General features: G+C 42.2%; 1 long non-coding RNA gene across 1 annotated transcript; it reads right to left on the bottom strand.

Annotated features, from left to right (window-relative positions):
• Positions 1–460: 460 nt before the first annotated feature.
• On the bottom strand, positions 461–7479 carry LOC147579445 (uncharacterized). Its single transcript, XR_015253951.1, has 3 exons — positions 5473–7479; positions 3967–5244; positions 461–955 (listed from the first exon to the last, which is right to left on the bottom strand). It is a non-coding gene; the product is annotated as an uncharacterized LOC147579445 (long non-coding RNA).
• Positions 7480–17975: the final 10496 nt, after the last annotated feature.

The raw sequence follows: 17975 nt of genomic DNA, 5'->3' as shown, positions 1-17975 counted from the left end.
TTCCTCTAGAAATGTGTATTGCTATAAGACATTTGGAGGAAAACATCTGAGATAAAATGACTTTATGTGTCTAGGAAAACAATATTCCTGGCAATGAGTCAAAGTCTACCTATTTCTTTTTTTTGTTAATTAAATGTGACTTATTGTCAAAGTGGTTTCCATACAACACCCAGTGCTCATCCCAACAGGTGCCCTCCTCAATGCCCATCACCCACTTTCCCCTCTCTCCCCTACCCCCCATCAACCCTCAGTTTGTTCTCAGTATTTATGAGTCTCTTATGGCTTGCCTCCCTTCCTCTCTGTAACTTTTTTTTACCCTTTCCCTCCCCCATGGTCAAAATCTACCTATTTCAAAGAACACACTGACAAGAGAACATCAAATATATTTTTTTAATCATGCTTTCTGAAGGAAAATAAGGAAATGCCACAGAAGTAAGCCTTTTGTGTGTTTTCGATGGGGACGTTGTATTATCAGGATTTTGAGTAAGTCTGAGTTTCTCTTTGAAATGATAAAACCCATGATGAAGACGTGTTAAGTTCAGCACATTTACCTGTCAGTTAGTGAAATAGTTTCTTAAGGAATGAGATGACAAGTGTATTTTCGCTTTCAAAAAGTCTATTTCTGGCCTTTTTCAGTTAGTAGTTAACCGGCAGTGAAACATTTTCCACAGAAACAGACACCTCAGGATCTTATTTATAACCCACTGGGACAGGGGAGTCCACGGCAGTAGAATGATTTCAGCTTCCCTGGAAATGCAGAAATGAGCCAGGTTTTGCCAAGTTACAAGTGTTTTGACAGCCATCTGATGTGGGGATTCTTACGGCAGGTCCACACGGAGGTTTGGGAGTGAATTCCCTGTGCATGTTTGCATGTTTATGCGTGAATATACATTCTCCGAGGCCCATGGTTTTCGTCAGATTCTGAGGAGACAACTCCAAAAAAGGTTGAGAACCACTGGTGTAAAGTAAGATAAAAGCAAAAGAGTCAGTTAGAAACAGAAGTGTATTTTGGAAAGAGCAAATATTGTGGAGTTGAATAATTACAGTACAGGAAGGATTTGTTTACTCCAAAATTTTCCTGAGGACGTGGCGCCAAGGTCTGGGGAAGGGCAAAGGCCGGGAGCCTCATTCCTATGAGATGAAGGCAGCCACTGAGCAGTCTCGATGTCCCCAAAGGCAAGGTTTGCTTTTAGGAGTTTACAAATGTACGACAGAATAAAACATCTGGACTCCCTGAGTCCAGAAACTGAGATGAAAGAGTTCAGGGGGAGGAGAACAATACGTGAGAAGCAGATCTAGTGTCAGGGAGAACAGGCTTGGAAGGACTCAGACCAACACCGCCTCGTACTTGAAGTCTGAAGTTAGGGGACGGAAGAGAATACATCACACACAAGATGAACCCTTTGTGATTGTGTTGGACTCCATTTTTGTAAGACGATGTCATCTGGCCTGTAGGTGTCGAAGTTAGTGTCTTACAACATCAATGTGGTCAAAACTCAAGACTGAAGGTAATGCGAGACACAATCTTACCACACCTACATACACACAAAGCCCAGCTAGAAGAGAAAGAGTGTGTTAGGGTTCTCCAGAGAGACAGAATTAATAGGAGATATCTAGAAAATACGAAACTGGCATGTGCAGTTATGGAGGCTAAGTCCCCAGATCTGCAGTCAACAAACTGGACACCCAGGAGAGCCCCTGGTGTAAATTCTAGTCCAAAGACCAGCAGGCTTGGGAACCAAGAACTGATGTCTCAATTCAAGTCTAAAGGCAGGACAAACCTGATGTCCCAACTCAAGGCGGTTAGACAAGGGGAGTTCTTACTCAGTCCTTGTGTTCTATTTAGATCTTCAACTGATTGGACGAAGCCCAGCCACACTGGGGGGAGGGGCATCTGGGTTATTCAGTCTACCAATTCAAATGTTAACGACATCCAGAAAAGCACTCACAGACCCAAACAGAACAATGTCTGATCAAATATCTGAGTACCCCATGGCCCAGTCAAGTTGACACATAAAATAAACCATCACAAACAGACTGATTCCTTTTAACAGATAACACCAGCTCCTACACATCCGAAAGACTATTAGCCTCTTCGAAACTGCCAATTCAATAAACTTTACAGTTCTGATAATATTGGTTGGCCTTTCCTGAGCACTGACTGCATGCCAGAAAATATCTGGACACATCCCATGGATTGACTCACTTGATCCTCACCACAACTCTAAAAGAAGATTCTACTCTTCTCCCCACTTTAAAGATGAGGAAACTCAGGCACAGAGAACCCATGATTGTGCAAGAAGCAAGGAAAAGAGCTGGGTTTCAAATCCAGCCAGAGCCTTGTTTGGTCTTAGTCCCAGAGCCCTGCTTCCAGCTGCCTCTTATCCTGTATCCTGCATTGACTCTGATCTTATACTGCTTCTGTAGCTCAAAACACCTTAATGCTTTCATAACTTCTTCTTCCTGCTTGTATGTACTACTTTGAAATATATATTATATATATTGAATAAATATGATAAATAATAAAAATAAATAAGCATAAACATAAATAACATAAATAAATAACATAAATGTGTGTGTGTGTGTGTGTGTGTGTATCTTTTAAAGCAAATTTAATCTGATATCACATCTGCCTATGAAGGTAGTTGATGATCTCTGATAACACTAACTATAACCTAACAAGGTGCATCATAACCTAACAAGTGCTTTTCATATATTCTCTCTAAACACAATGGCAAAGGAGGGTTTGGTCAGCGACTCAAAGGTGCTATGCAAATATTCTATCCTAACCGAATAGGACAGTAAGAAAATTTAATGTTAGCAATGCCAGAAATCGCCAACAGTGTTGTGATTACACACGTTAGTCTCCTGCCTGTATTCCAAACATGCAGCATCAACAGGTTAAAATAAGCTGATTTTAAAAATCATAACCATAATAAAAAATCAGATAAATGAATCCATGGGCAGGTCATGAATACAACAGAATACAAAGCACTATAGTGGGGTTCATGATTGAAACATGCATGAAATCAGTGTCTAAGTTGGGGCTCCCCATTTTGGATGGGGTCTCCATGCTAAGCTGTTAAGCTGCACAGAGCTGCTACCTGATGGGGTGAGAGGAGATTTGAGGCAACTTTATGATCTCAAAGTAAGGAAGCCCTAGTTGGGGTAGAAACAGGAGCTGTCAAATCCCCACTTGACACACCGAAAGAAGAAATGGTTCCAAATCAGAAACCGTGAGGGGCAGAGACAATAATAAACTATCCAGATGGAGGCGCTAACATGGGGAAAGGAAAACATGCACACACGTCTTTCCAAGAGAGCTAAACCAAGAGCAAGACATTATGAAACAAAGAAACAAAACCAGAAATACTTGAATCCAGGACAGGGGAGCTTACAAAAGGCAAATATTAGAACCCAAGCAAAAATACATAAACCAAAATTTTAACCTAAACAGAAGGGATAATAAATATCAGATGTGTCACAGCTACAGAAAGGAATAGTACTGTAATATTATTCTCAGCGCTCCAGAGTGAATCACGGGCAGACAAAGAAACGGGAAATACAGAAGAGAATCCAGGTAACCCTCCCCAAAGGACATAATAGGAGTTCCAGAAGCAGAGAATATACAGGATGGTAGAGTGGCAATTTCTGAAGAACCAACGGCTGAGGATTTTCCTGAGTTGAAGGAAAAAAGAGTCCTCATTTATGTAGTGCATGCCAAGTGTGGAAAGGATAAAATCAAACTGTACCTAGACACTTCGTAGTGAAACTGCAGATTATCAAAGAGACAAATTTTAGAAGGTTTAAGAGAAATATGATGAATTTCCTACAGATGAGTAACAGGTGGGTGATATAGTTGTTTCCTACGCTACATAAAAAATTGATACACGTTTGGCAGCTTAAAGCCACGTGCATTTCTTTATCTCACAGTTCCTATGGGTTAGGAGTCAGGATACAGCTTACCTAGGTTCTTGGTGAGGCTGCAGTCAAGGTGTCAGCCGGGGCTGGGTTCTCATCTGGAGGCTCAACTGGGGAAGGGTTTACTTCCAAAACCACTCAAGTTGTCCACAGAGTTCTTTTTCCTGCAATTGTTAGATTCACAGTTACTTGTTTCTTCAAAGCAGCAAGGAGCACCCGACTCTGGAGCCAGTCTGCTAGCAAGGCAGTCTTACACAACATACCACAATCCCAGCAGTGATATCTCATCTCCCTGGCCATAGTCTATCGATTAGAAGCAAGCAGCCACACTCAAAAGGAGAGATTACGAACACCAGTAGGGAAGATCATGGAGACCGCATTAACCCTTGTCTGCTATTAATAGCAAATACCTCACCAACAACAGCTATCGAAAGACAGTGGCATAATTTCCTCAAAGTGCTGGAGAAAGCAACTGTCAGTCACACCAGGATAAAGGATCGTTCAGTCCTGAGGGCCAAATAAAGTCATTTTCGAGCACAAACGCTCAGAAAATTGACTACCTACAGAGCCTTCCTGAGGTTTTAAGGAACATAGGCTTCAGCAAGAAAAGTACGAGTAAAATAAGTTGATAGAGCTCACTACTGTTAATTAAATATTAATAATCTTTGTAGTTTATTTATTTTGAGGGAAACAGAAAACACGCAAGTGGGGGAGGGGTAGGGAGAGGGGGACAGAGGATCCGAAATGGGCTCGGTGCTGACTGCAGAGAGCCCGATGTGGGCTGGAACTCAGGAAGCAGGAAATCACGACCTGAGCCGAGGTCAGATGCGTAACTGACAGCCAGCCAGGTGTCCTTATTGTATTTTGCTTTTGAAGAGGTAGCCCTGAAATTCAGATGGCAACAATATGAAGATAGGGGGTAAGATGGAACATATACGAAACATGCCAGCCTACTAATAGCACTTGTCCTGTTTGGGAGGAAGACAGAGGCACTGGATAACTTAAGATATCACTGGGGAAATGTAAAATAAAGTTAAACGAATTTTACCTAAAAACGAAACATTATAAGCTGTAATATTTAAGCAAACGAAGAGGGCAAAAAAGCAGACCCAAAACCACCACCACCAACAATAACAACAACAAAAAACCTTTAACAATTCAACCGATGTCAGGAAAGTTAGAAGAAAAAAAAAAAAAAAAAGAAAAGAGAAGAGAAAAAAGAAAAAAGAAAAAACGTGGTACGAGAAAAGTCGTAGGAAGTAGCCCAAATGTGTTGATAAATACAATAAGTGTAAAATAATCATATTTACCCATTAAACTATGCTGCTTTCATTTTTTTTTTTTCAACGTTTTATTTATTTTTGGGACAGAGAGAGACAGAGCATGAACGGGGGAGGAGCAGAGAGAGAGGGAGACACAGAATCGGAAACAGGCTCCAGGCTCTGAGCCATCAGCCCAGAGCCTGACGCGGGGCTCGAACTCACGGACCGCGAGATCGTGACCTGGCTGAAGTCGGACGCTTAACCGACTGCGCCACCCAGGCGCCCCAACTGCTTTCATTTTTTTAAGGTTATTGATTTACTTAGAGAGAGAGAGAGAGAGAGAGAGAGAGAGAGAGAAAGTGGGGGAGGTGTAGAGTGAGAGGGAGAGAGAAAATTCCAAGCATGCTCTGCACTATCAGAGCTCGAGGAGGGGCTCAATCCCACGAACCATGAGATCACGACCTGAGCAGAAACCAAGAGTTGGATGCTTAACTGACTGAGCCACCCAGGTGCCCCTAAAATACGCAGCTTTTAAAAGACAGAGTAGGGGTATAGAGCCTGCTTGAGGTTCTCTCTCCCTCTCTCTCTGCTCCTCCCCTGTTCATGTGCACTCTCTCTGTCTCAGATAAATAAACATTAAAAAAATAAATTAAAAAATTTAAAAAGTAAAAGAGTAAGCATCAGAAGAAAGTTTAAAAATAAAAGAAATTTGGGGAATGCAAGCTGGTGCAGCCACTCGGGAAAACAGTATGGAGGTTCCTCAAAAAATTAAAAACAGAACTCCCCTACGACCCAGCAATTGCACTAGTAGGTATTTATCCAAGGGATACAAGTGTGCTGTTGCGAAGGGACACATGTACCCCCGTGTTTATAGCAACACTATCGACAATAGCTAAAGTATGGAACGAGACCAAATGTCCCTCGATGGATGAATGGATAAAGAAGACATGGTGTATATATATACAATGGAGTATTACTCGGCAATCAAAAAGAATGAAATCTTGCCATTTGCAGCTACGTGGATGGAACTGGAGGGTATTATGCTAAGTGAAATTAGAGAAAGACAAAAATCATATGACTTCCCTCAGATGAGGACTTTAAGAGACAAAACAGATGAACATAAGGGAAAGGAAACAAAAATAATATAACAACAGGGAGGGGGACAAAACATAAGAGACTCTTAAATATGGAGAACAAACGGAGGGTTACCGGAGGGGTTGTGGGAGGGGGTGTGGGCTAAATGGGTAAGGAATCTACTAAGGAATCTACTCCTGAAATCATTGTTGCACTATATGCTAACTAATTTGGATGTACATTTTTTTTAAATTAAAAAATAAAATTAAAAAAAAAGAAAAGAAAATAATTTTTTTTGATTTATGAATTTCAAGGCTCCCTACTGCTTTAGTCGGTGATTCTGCAAACTTCTCATGAACCATGAAAGCATTTGCTGAATATACAGATTCCTGGGTCCCTACCCAAAAATGTTGCTTGAGTGCACCTGGCTGCTAAACCCAATAGTCTGGATGTTTAGCCAGTTAGCCAATGGTTTCTCACGAAGGTGATCGAATATCCAACTCTAGAACATCAGCTACTTCAGCCTTCAGTCTTGCCATCAAAACCTCGCGTCGCATCATCAGCGAATCCTACCTCTCTCAGCATAGCTTTCCCTGATCCCCCAACAAATGATATTTCTCCTTTCACCACCCCCGACACGTCCAGAGCTCATCTCCACCAGAGTATGAGCTTCTTGCAGACATCAGAAACATCTCCTTCATCGTGCTGAACCCTTATAGCCCTTGGTGCAGTGAGCTGAAAAGTTAGGCTATGTCATTTTCTGGCTTATGATTAAGTCAAAGAAAGTGCAGAAAAAGCAAATGATATGAAACTGGAGATAAAATTGCACCAAAAAGAGGAGGAGGGGGAGAAGAGGAGGAGGAGGAGGAGGAGGAGGAGGAGGAGGACCGAAAGAGGCAGAGACAGACCAGGGGAGTCAGGAGAACGGCACAGCAGAGAAGGAGAACAGAGAGCAGGGAAGCGTGACTTATCTGGTTTATTGCTTCCCAGGCTCCAATCTTCGGGGTGAGGTTCAAGGTCCTCCACGGCCATTGTTTCTGCAGCAGCAAAGATGAAAGTCAGACAAAATAATCCAAAAGCGCTGAACTATGCTTGCTAAGTCCTTAGGGGTTTATTAGACTTTACTTTCCTCAGACATTGAGGAAAGTTTTCAGCTGAAGTCCATTAAGCAAATTAAAAAGCAGGAGGAAAAAATAAACATAGATTGATGTAGATAGCAGTTTTATGAGGCACAGGGAGCAGTTAGTTCTGACAAAGCTCCTGGCCTTACTTATGCTCTTGGATTCCCCAGCCCTGAAAACTCTGAAGATATTGTTCTCTCCAAGACACCCTGCTGGCAGTCATAAAAGAAAGCAAATAGAATGTTTTCCCCACGAAGACAAAGGCTGGTATAAACTACAGTAAAAATATTATCCACATTGTTCCTCGGCACAGTTCCTAACACCAGACCATTTGTCCTTTTGTTCCCGAGCAGGGTATTGAGAAATAAACCCAATATTGTTGTACATGTGTATTTTATGGATTATATACTGCACGTGCCGTGGGACCTGAGAAGCAACCAAACCGCATGGACGTTCATCTCCCCCCCAGATAGAAACTTGTCCCTTAGAGAATCGCTTCAAATTCATACCTTCTTGCGATTCTTAACAGGATCTGAAAAACAAGACATTTTATAACGTTCCGGATCTTTAATACCGGAAGTCAGAAAGAGCTTTCGTTGCACAGCCACGACCTACCAAGTGCCACGCTCGGGCCTGTGATACATGCAGAGAAGCTGAACGAAAGATCTGCATTCAGATCATCTCCCTCGCACGACTGTGAACTTATTTTAGACCCTTAAAAATAAAGCACTCTTGGACTTTGTCTCCAAGGCAAGGAATAGCCCCTTGGGGCAATGACTCTCTGTGCTCTCTGCATATTTTCCTCAGGGGCAGGGGCAGAGCCAGCATTAGATTTTCCATTTCACATTCTGTGGCCGATTCAGACGCTCAGCTCTTCCTCACCTTGCCCTGAGGTTATGGAAACTGAGCCTGGTGCCAGCCCGACGCTCTCCCAGAGTCACATGGTTCCCCTGGTTTCTGTCCAGGACCCAGGGCTGCCGAAGGTGGAGCCAGTGATGCCTAAATACAAACTTAGTCCTTGGATTTTCTAAGCCAAGTAAATTCAGCGTTTCAAAACACTCTTACATTTGAAAAAAAACTCAGGCTTTCCAAATACTGCAAAATTCTGGACTTCCAAATAGCTCCAGCCTTTGCTTCGCGTTGAACATGCATTCGCGACGTCAAAGACATGGTCTGTCTCCAAACAAACAAAGGGGGACTGAAACAAACCTGAGCCCTCAGAGCCTATCAAAAGTGAAAAGCATTGTTTTGCAAAAATGTCACAGGATTTTTTAATGGGAAAAAAAATTAAGTTGCACTAATTTATCAATAGATGAAAGCACATTTTCATCTTTTAAGTGCAATTAGTTACAAAGGAGAGTGTCTTTAAAACATAGGGACCAGATTCTCCCTTGGCCCAAGTAAGTATCTTCAATTAATCTCCTAAAAGAGCCTGTAATAATCCCAAAGCTAGTTGCTGGTCTCTTGACGCCAAAATCCAAATTAAATCTTATTATCCTTTCTAGTAGGACACAGGAAAAGCATACCAATTCAAATCCGCAGAAACCCCAAACCTCATTTTTGCCAATCATTTTAGCATTTTCTCCCTTGAAATCTTTTATAAGAGCTGCCTTAAAGACAAAGTGGGCTGATGTGAGCTTCTCGTTGGCCTATCTTCTCCCACTGTTTATTGGAGATGCTAACGACTGGGGAAATGCATGGATTGTGCAAAAACCAGAAACGGGAAGTTCGAATACTCCACAAACCAGGTTACCGGTCAAAGGGAAAATATTAAAAAAAAAAAAAAAAAAAAAGAGTTTCCCCAAATCCCCAGATGAAATGAGAAATAATAACCCCCTGGACGTGCCCATGATTTTTAACAACCGTGGAAGGCTTGGTTGAGTTAATATCAAATATTATTACCACATCTGGGTTAGCAAGTGGGATTTCCAACGCAATCTTGGATCCCCGACTTTTCTTTTGCAACCTCATTAGGGACATAAACCCTGCCGAGAAAACGTATCCAGATTTGCGACCAGCATCATCTTCTTGTCAAAACGGTGAGACATGTAAGGCCAAGGGCAAAATCCTGGGGCTCGGTGCATATGGGGAGTAGCTGTAAAATGGGGACCTGGGCAGGCGGCAGTGGCTTGGGATCAGACTGATTCCCCACCACTCCCAGAACAGACTGGGGGCCTCGAAAGCCCACCTTTTGAGCACTCAGGGGTTTGGGTGGGGCACCGGAGCTCTGATGATGATCGGGGGGGAAAGAAACGACTACTTCGAAGAGGGTCAGAATGCCCCAGTCAAGGTCAGCCACTGTGAGCAGAAGTACACCTGCCAATTAGCTCGTGGAAAGGGTAGCAGGCATAGCAGCGAGGGGCTGGTCTTGTTTGGCATTCTGCTGCAGCACTGCTGTGTCCAGAAAGGAAAGCGAGGGCCGCCTGGGTGGCTCAGTCGGTTAAGCCTCCGACTCTTGATTTCTACCCAGGTCATGCTCTCAGGGTTAGTGATCTCAGGGTTAGTGAGTTGGAGCCCCACTTTGGACTCTGCCTGGATGGCATGGAGCCTGCTTGGGATTCTGTGTGCCTCACCCCCCCCCACCCCTCCCCTGGGTGTGCTCTCTCTCTCTCTCTCTCACTCTCAAACATAAATAAATAAACATTTTAAGAAAGAAGAAAGTGAACACTGCAGTCATATTTCACAGTGAGATGGGTTGGTTTGTGGAGAGTTGGGTCCCTGGGCTTAATGGTACTCCGCTGAGTTTCCATTGATAGGTCTTATTATTAAGCTCTAAGTGCCAGGCACTTGGAGACTCTTTCTTATGCCAAGTCACTTCATCACAAATATTCATTCAACAAGCACTTAGTGCCCGCTTACTTGGAGCCCAGCTTCTGTGTTGCATGTTAAAATGCCACAGGGTAACTTCGGGACTCAGCCTTTTTTCTTCTTCCTTAAAAAAAACAAAAACAAAACAAAACCGAAGTGCAATTGACATCCAACATTATATTAGTTTCAGGGGTACAAGCCTATGATTTCGTATTTGTACAGACAGTAGAATGATGACCACAAGAAGTCTCGGTAATATCTGTCATCATAACCTTGTTACAGGATTTTTTTCTTGTGATGAGAACTTTTCAGATCAATTCTCTTAGGAACTTTATTTATTTTTTTTTTATTATTTTTATTTTTTTTTCAACGTTTATTTATTTTTGGGACAGAGAGAGACAGAGCATGAACGGGGGAGGGGCAGAGAGAGAGGGAGACACAGAATCGGAAACAGGCTCCAGGCTCTGAGCCATCAGCCCAGAGCCCGACGCGGGGCTCGGACTCACGGACCGTGAGATCGTGACCTGGCTGAAGTCGGACGCTTAACCGACTGAGCCACCCAGGCGCCCCCTTTTTTTTTTTTTTTTATTCTCTTAGGAACTTTAAAATAGGCAATACAATATTAACTATAGTCACCACGCTGTCCGTTACATCCCAGTGACTTATTTTATACCTGGAAGCTTTTGCCTTTTGATCTCCTTCACCGTTTGGCCCCTCCCCTACACCCAATCTGTTCTCTGTATCTGTGAACTGGGTTGTTCTGTTTTTTTTAAGATTCCACATATAAGTAAGATTATACAGCATTTTTCTTTCTCTGTCTGACCCATTTCACTTAGCCTCGTTTATTGCCCTCAAATTCCATCCATGTTACTGCAAATGGCAAGATTTCATTCTTTGTTATGGCTGAATAGTATTTCACGGCATATACACAGCGTTTTCTTTATCATTCATCCATCAATGGACGCTCAGGTCTTTCCATGTCTTAGCCCATCGAAAATAATGCCACAATGACAGGGAGGTGCACGTATCTTCTCAAGGTAGTATTTTAATTTTTGTTAGATAAATACTCAAGTGGAATTGCTGGATCATATGGAATTTCTGTTTTACTTTTTTGAGGAACCTCCATACTATTTTCCATAGTGGCTGCAGCAGTTTGCATTCCCACCAACAGTACACGAGGGTCTCCTCTTCTCTGTAGCCCTACCGACACCTGTTATTTCTTGTCTTTTTGACAATAACCACTCTAACGGGTGTGAGGTAACATCTCATTGTAGCTTTGATTTGCATTTCCCTGATGGTGAGTGATATTGAGCATCTTTTCAGGTACCTCTTGTCCATCTGTACGTCTTCTTTTTTTTTTTTTTTAATTTTTTTTTTCAACGTTTATTTATTTTTGGGACAGAGAGAGACAGAGCATGAACGGGCGAGGGGCAGAGAGAGAGGGAGACACAGAATCGGAAACAGGCTCCAGGCTCCGAGCCATCAGCCCAGAGCCCGACGCGGGGCTCGAACTCACGGACCGTGAGATCGTGACCTGGCTGAAGTCGGACGCTTAACCGACTGCGCCACCCAGGCGCCCCATCTGTACGTCTTCTTTGGGAAAATGTCTATTCAGATCCTCTGCCCATTGTTTAAATTGAATTGCTAGTGTTTTGCGATTGAGTTTTGGGAGTATTTTTTAAATTTTTTAATGTTCATTTTTGAGAGGCGGAGGGCGGGAGGGGCAGAGAGAGAGTGAGACACAGAATCCCAAGCAGGCTCCAGGCTCTGAGTTGTGAGCACATAGCCCGATGCGGGGCTCAAACTCACGAACCACGAGATCATGACCTGAGCCAAAATCTGAGGCTTAACCGAGTGAGCCACCCAGGTGCTCCTGTGTGAGGTGTTTTTTTTTTTTTTTTAAATACATTTTGTATATTAACCCTTTAGCAGATATACGATTTGCAAATATTTTCTTCCATTCAGTAGGCTGCCTTTTCATTTTGTAGATGGCATCCTCAGCTTAAAAAAAATATTTTTTTAGTGATTATTATTTATTTTCGAGGGAGAAACAGAGAGAGAGACAGACAGGGCACGAGTCAGAGGTTTAACCGACTGAGCCACCCAGGTGCCCCATCATCCTCAGCTTTTTAATCTGTAAAATGAAGCACTATATGACATTTCTGGAGTTTCTTCCTGTTAAAAACAAAACAAAACAAAACCTCATTTTGATTGGTTTTATTATTTGTTTATAAATAGTTTGTCTTTCATTTATAAACTTCGAGAATCCAGATTCATTACTGTGATGCTTCCTAGATCTAAATTATACACTGGAAAGGTCACCCGAAGATTCAGTTGTTACCGTTGGAGCCTGCCAGCACTGAGAAGGGAGATGAAAGTCAACCGGAATTTTAAACACATGCTTACAAATTTCTGCAAACCTCGGATACAATAAATAAATGACAGCAAGGGAACCGAGACCCGTAGAATCATTCCCATAAGACTACTGTCTCACAGAATAGTGGCAACAAAACTGGGATTCCAGCGAAAGATGGAGCCCTCGCTTTGGTGGACACACCGAAGGCTAGAGGTAGTCTGGCTGGGCCCTCGGACCTCACTTGTGTGGCCCTGAACAGCCACTTGCCACTGACCGGATCCAGGCGTCGTAAGCCTGCTAGGTTTCGGATTTTTCTTATTGTGGGAGTGCACAGTTGGATTAAGTGATGGAAAAAGTCATGCCACACAGACATTTTCCTTTCAAGAAGTTAGGGAGAGTTCAGCCACAGTGCAAGTTCTTTCTGCATTTATCTTGGACTTCAAAAAAATTGGAAATGGCTCTGACACAACATGTTGACATATGAGTACAAATGCGGAAGGTTTGCAAAGCTGATGGCAAGAAGAAAGAGGTCGACCGATAGGTGGGCATTTGTGGGGGGAAAGTGTCAACAGTGGGGTGGGAAAGACTGAATGTTAATGTGCACGGGCACGTACACACACACACGCACGCGCGCGCGCACACACACACACACACACACACAGATTCTCCCAAAGTTACAGCATGAATGAATGAAGAAATTCTTGGGGTGCCACAAAGTTTAGTAAATGTGTGTTTCATGCAGGAACCAATGCTATTCTAATGTCCCAAACCATGACCCCCAAATTTTAGAGTGTTTGGAACATTAGAGAGCTCTCATTATGCATTCAGCAAATGTCAAAAAGGTCAAAGAATAAAAGAGCCAGTGCGCGATGAGTGTGGCGTGAAAGACAAAGGATTTGTATCCTATCCCTGCCCAGGTCTCCAGGAGAGGGAAAGTGTTTCAGGGGCAGAGCTGTTTAACCTTGACTGTGCTGGCTCAAAAGCAGCAGTTCCTAATATTTTGGAAGCCCCAGATTCCTTTGAGAATCTGGTCAAATTTGGAGTCTGTGCCTGAAAATGCACACAAATACTCCCATTTTGCGTACAGTCGCTGGAGATTTTCAGATCCCCAGAAGCTCTGGGCTAAGAACTCTAACTAAAAGATACCTCTGCACCTTTCCAATGGATGAAGCTTTATGCTGAATGTTCCCATATTTCTTCACCGAAATAACTACCAAACCCACCTTGTTGCATTTACCTAAGACTTCATTTTCTTCACCATGGTAATAAAAAGTCATCAACATTGTAATCCCTAAAAATGATGATGATAACGAGCATACAGTGAGCTCTTATGTGTGAGGCAGTATTCTGACAGCTTATATGTATTATCTTACTTGGCTTCGTAGCGACCCTATTGAAGAAAATGCTGCTATCGTCCCATTTGACAGACGACACAACTGGGGCACAGAGAATTTAAAGTAACAAGTAGCAGTTGGCAGGTTCAGACTCTGAAGTGTGATTTCAGACCTTGCATTCTTACCCTTACCAGTTTCGTCTACGCATAAAAATGTTTCCCTCCTATACATGGAAGTGGAAATTAAAAATAACCACACACAATATAAACACAATGAACCAAAAAAAAAAAAATGTAAAGAAAATGGTTTTTTCCTGTTTCCTTATTACTTCAGAGAAATAATAGAGAAAAAAAATTCAGAGAAAGTCTTAGAATATTTTTAAAAGTTTATTTATTTTGAGAAAGAGGGAGGAGCACACAGGAGGGGCAGAGAGAGAGGGGGAGAGAGAATCCCAAGCGGGCTCCGTGCTGTCAGCACAGAGCCCAACACAGGTCTCGAACTCATGAACTGTGAGATCATGACCTGAGCCGAAACCAAGAGTCGGACACTTAACTGACTGAGCCAACTAGGCACCCTAAGTCTTAGAATTTTAATCAAAGGATCCATCCCCTCCCTTGTAAGGATGGGTTACTCTCCAATTCCAGTGGCCAGTCGCCACCCATCACATCGCTAAGCCATATGGCCCTGTGTCCTTCCTCTTACTTTACATGGCCACAGATAAGTGGGTTGAAAATCATGTATCCATTCCTTCCTGTCAGCTTATTTCAATCTATGGCAGCTTAGATGGCATAGGATATCACCCATGTGGTCCCATTTTATAAAAACTTAAGTAAGATCAGACTTATTAGTAAGGGTAATAGAATTAGTAGTCAATATGGTTAATTTTATTGAAATGAGGCTGTTAAATAGTAGGATCTTCGTAATAATTTGTAACGAGAAGAGTGATTTTGAAAATCTTTTCTGCCACGTGTTTGTTGGGTTTTTCGCTGGTGAAGTAATAAAAGGGTTTTCGAATTTAGAAACCAATCAATTTTAGTTTACAATAGTAAGTCCAATATATGTGTTTGTGTGTGTTTTTCCAACACCACCAAGCAGTTCTCCAATGCTCAGCAGACCCTGTCTGGGTGTCACACACTTTAACTCACTTCTGACACTATCTGCCTCCAGGTAGGTCCCACAGGTCACGGGCTCGGTCCCACAACATGCCCTCCACTTCAGATGTCAGTCACAACCCAGACTGTCATCTGCACTTCTGACCAACTGGCTGTAAATTGGAGGCTCCAGAGACCCCCCTCCTTGGGTTCAATAAATATCCTGGAGCAGCTCAGTGAACTCAGAGAAACATTTATGTTTACCAGTTTATTATAAAAGAATAAAACTCAAGAAGAGACAGATGGAAGAGATACATAGGGGAAGGCGTGTGGGAAGGGGTGCAGAGCCCTCATGTTCTTTCTTAGACATGCCACCTCCTGCGTTTCACCAACCCTGAAGCTCTTTAAACCCCATCCTTTTTGGGTCTTTATGAAGCCTTCATGACGTAGGCACAATGAATGAAATCATTGGCCTTTGGGGATTGGACTCCACTTCCAGACTCCCTCCGCTCTGGGAGGTCGGCAGGTTGGGGGGGTGGGGGTGGCGGGGAGGGGGCGTACCGAAAGTTCCAGTCTCCTAATCGCATGGTTGGGGCTGCTGGCAACCAGCCTTATCCTTTGGTGCTCTCCAAAAGTCACCTCATTAACATAAACTCATAAACATAAACATTAACATGAAAGGGATTTGTTATAAATATCAAGACGCCTTTATCACTCTTATCACTTAGGAAATTCCAAGGGTTTTAGCTTTGTGCCAGAAGCAGAATGAAGACCAAATATATATTTCTTATTATAAATCACAATATCACACAAATGTTTCACGTTTGCTCAACTTTTCTCTTCTAAGTGGCTATCAGCAGTGTGTGAACTAGCAGATTTTTAAACTTATTTCGGAACAATTTTAGATTTAGAGAAAAGTTTCCCAGATAGCAGAGAGTCTCCATATACCCTCTACTCAGCTTCTTTAACATTAACATCTGTCATATCCACAGCATATTTGTCAAAACTAAGAAATTAACATTGGCACAGTGCGTCAAATATAGGCTTTATTCAGATTTCACTGGATTTTCCAATATTGCCTTTTTTTTTTTTTTTTTTGATTCCAGGGTCCAATCCAGGATACCACATTGTATTTAATCATCATATCTTCTTACTCTCTTTTAGTCTGTAACATTTTCCCAGTCTTGTTTTTCTTGACTTTGACACATTTGAAGAGTACCGATGAGGTATTTTGTAGAATGTCCTTCATTTGGGGTTTGACTTATTTTGTGATTAGATGATTAGATGATGCTTGTAGATGTTGGGGAAGAAAACCACAGAGGTCAAATGTCCCTCTCATTACATCCTATAACATGACTCCTCCCTGATGAGGTTAACCTTCTACACTGGCTAAGGTGAGGTCCACCAGGTTTCTCCATTATAAAGTTTCTGTTTTCCCCCTTCCCACACTCTGCCTGTTGGAAGCAAGTCACTAAATCCAACCCCTACTCAAAGGGAGGAGAATTAAGCTCCATTTCCTGGAGGGAGATTATCCACATAGATTATTTTAAATTCTTCTGTAAGTAATATTTGTCCCTTCTCCCCATATATTTATTTATCCAATCATTTATTTATATCAGTATGCACTCATAGATATTTATTTTATTTTCTGAGTTATAATCCAATACTATACTTATTTATTTGGTGGTTCAAATTGTTCCAGCTTTGGCCACTAATGTCCTTTCAGTTTGACTCCTCTTTTCCTTGGATATAATATCCCATCCCTCTTCATCTCTCTCTTTTTCAGCACTCCCTTAATATAATTTCTTTTATGTTTTTATTTATTTTTGAGACAAAGAGAGACAGAGCATGAGCAGAGGAGGGGCAGAGAGAGAGGGAGACACAGAATCCGAAGCAGGCTCCAGGCTCTGAGCTGTCAGCACAAAGCCCGATGCGGGGCTCGAACTCACAAACCACGGGATCATGACCTGAGCTGAATTCGGATGCTTAACCGACTGAGCCACCCGGGGAACCCCAAGCACTTCCTTAATATAATACTAATAAGATGCTCCAGGCAGGCTCATCCTCCATGCCCCAGTCCTGGAGTCAGCCAATTTTCCAAGAAGTCCTGGTTTCCTTCATTGGAGAATGGTGCTAGAAGCAAGATCTGGGTCCTGAGTGTGCTCATTGTTACTGAGGGTCACATCCTCTAGGTCCTCTCAGAAGCCAAAGTTAAGAAATAAATGTATACGTCCTAAGCCATGTATACCCACATACCTACATTTATTTCTCTATCAAAGCTAAAAGATATCAAAGATAGGGGAAAATATAAGTATGTGTGTATACATATGTGTATATCTATCTGAAGATGATAGATAGATAGATAGATAGATAGATGATAATCTCTGACTCTAATCCAGCACCATGGGGTTCATTCTCGACTTCCTCTTTTATTTATTTGTAACTTCTTCTGAGAGTGTGAAACCTGGCTCCCATTACTCATAGTTTACTTACTCATTTATTTAATCCTAGTAAACATGTAAAATAGTTTTAGAATTGCTAAGTCTTACCCCTATGAGAAACTAATTTACTAACTATAGTACAGTGTTGACACACAGATCTTTTTGGCCTTAGACTTAAGCATCCAGCGAAAACACTGTTTTCCAAAATTATCTAGATCAATAACTCTTTTCCCACCCCCTTCAGTGAGGTTATGTCAAACATCTGGAACACAGGTTTGTCACAGTCCGCATTCCACCTTGGGATTCCCCCCAACATCTGGACTGATTTTTTTTTTAATTTGCATACAGCAAAACTCATTCTTTGTGGTGCACAGTTCAGTGGGTTTTGAAAAATATGCAGAATCATGTATTCACTCCCCCAGTACCACAAAGAATGGTGTCACTGACCTCAGATTTCCCTTGTGCTCTCCCTTTGTAGTCAACCCCACCCTAAACCCCTGGCAACCACTGATCTATTTTCAATCCCATAGTTTTTCTTTTTCATAATGTCACATAAGTGAAATCCTG

This window comes from Puma concolor, chromosome B4 (assembly GCF_028749965.1).
Source record: "Puma concolor isolate L17-30 chromosome B4, mPumCon1.1.hap2, whole genome shotgun sequence".
In the NCBI taxonomy this organism is placed as follows: domain Eukaryota; kingdom Metazoa; phylum Chordata; class Mammalia; order Carnivora; family Felidae; genus Puma; species Puma concolor.
Note: the sequence above shows the minus strand (reverse complement) of the source record. Positions and strands in the feature narration are given on the sequence as shown.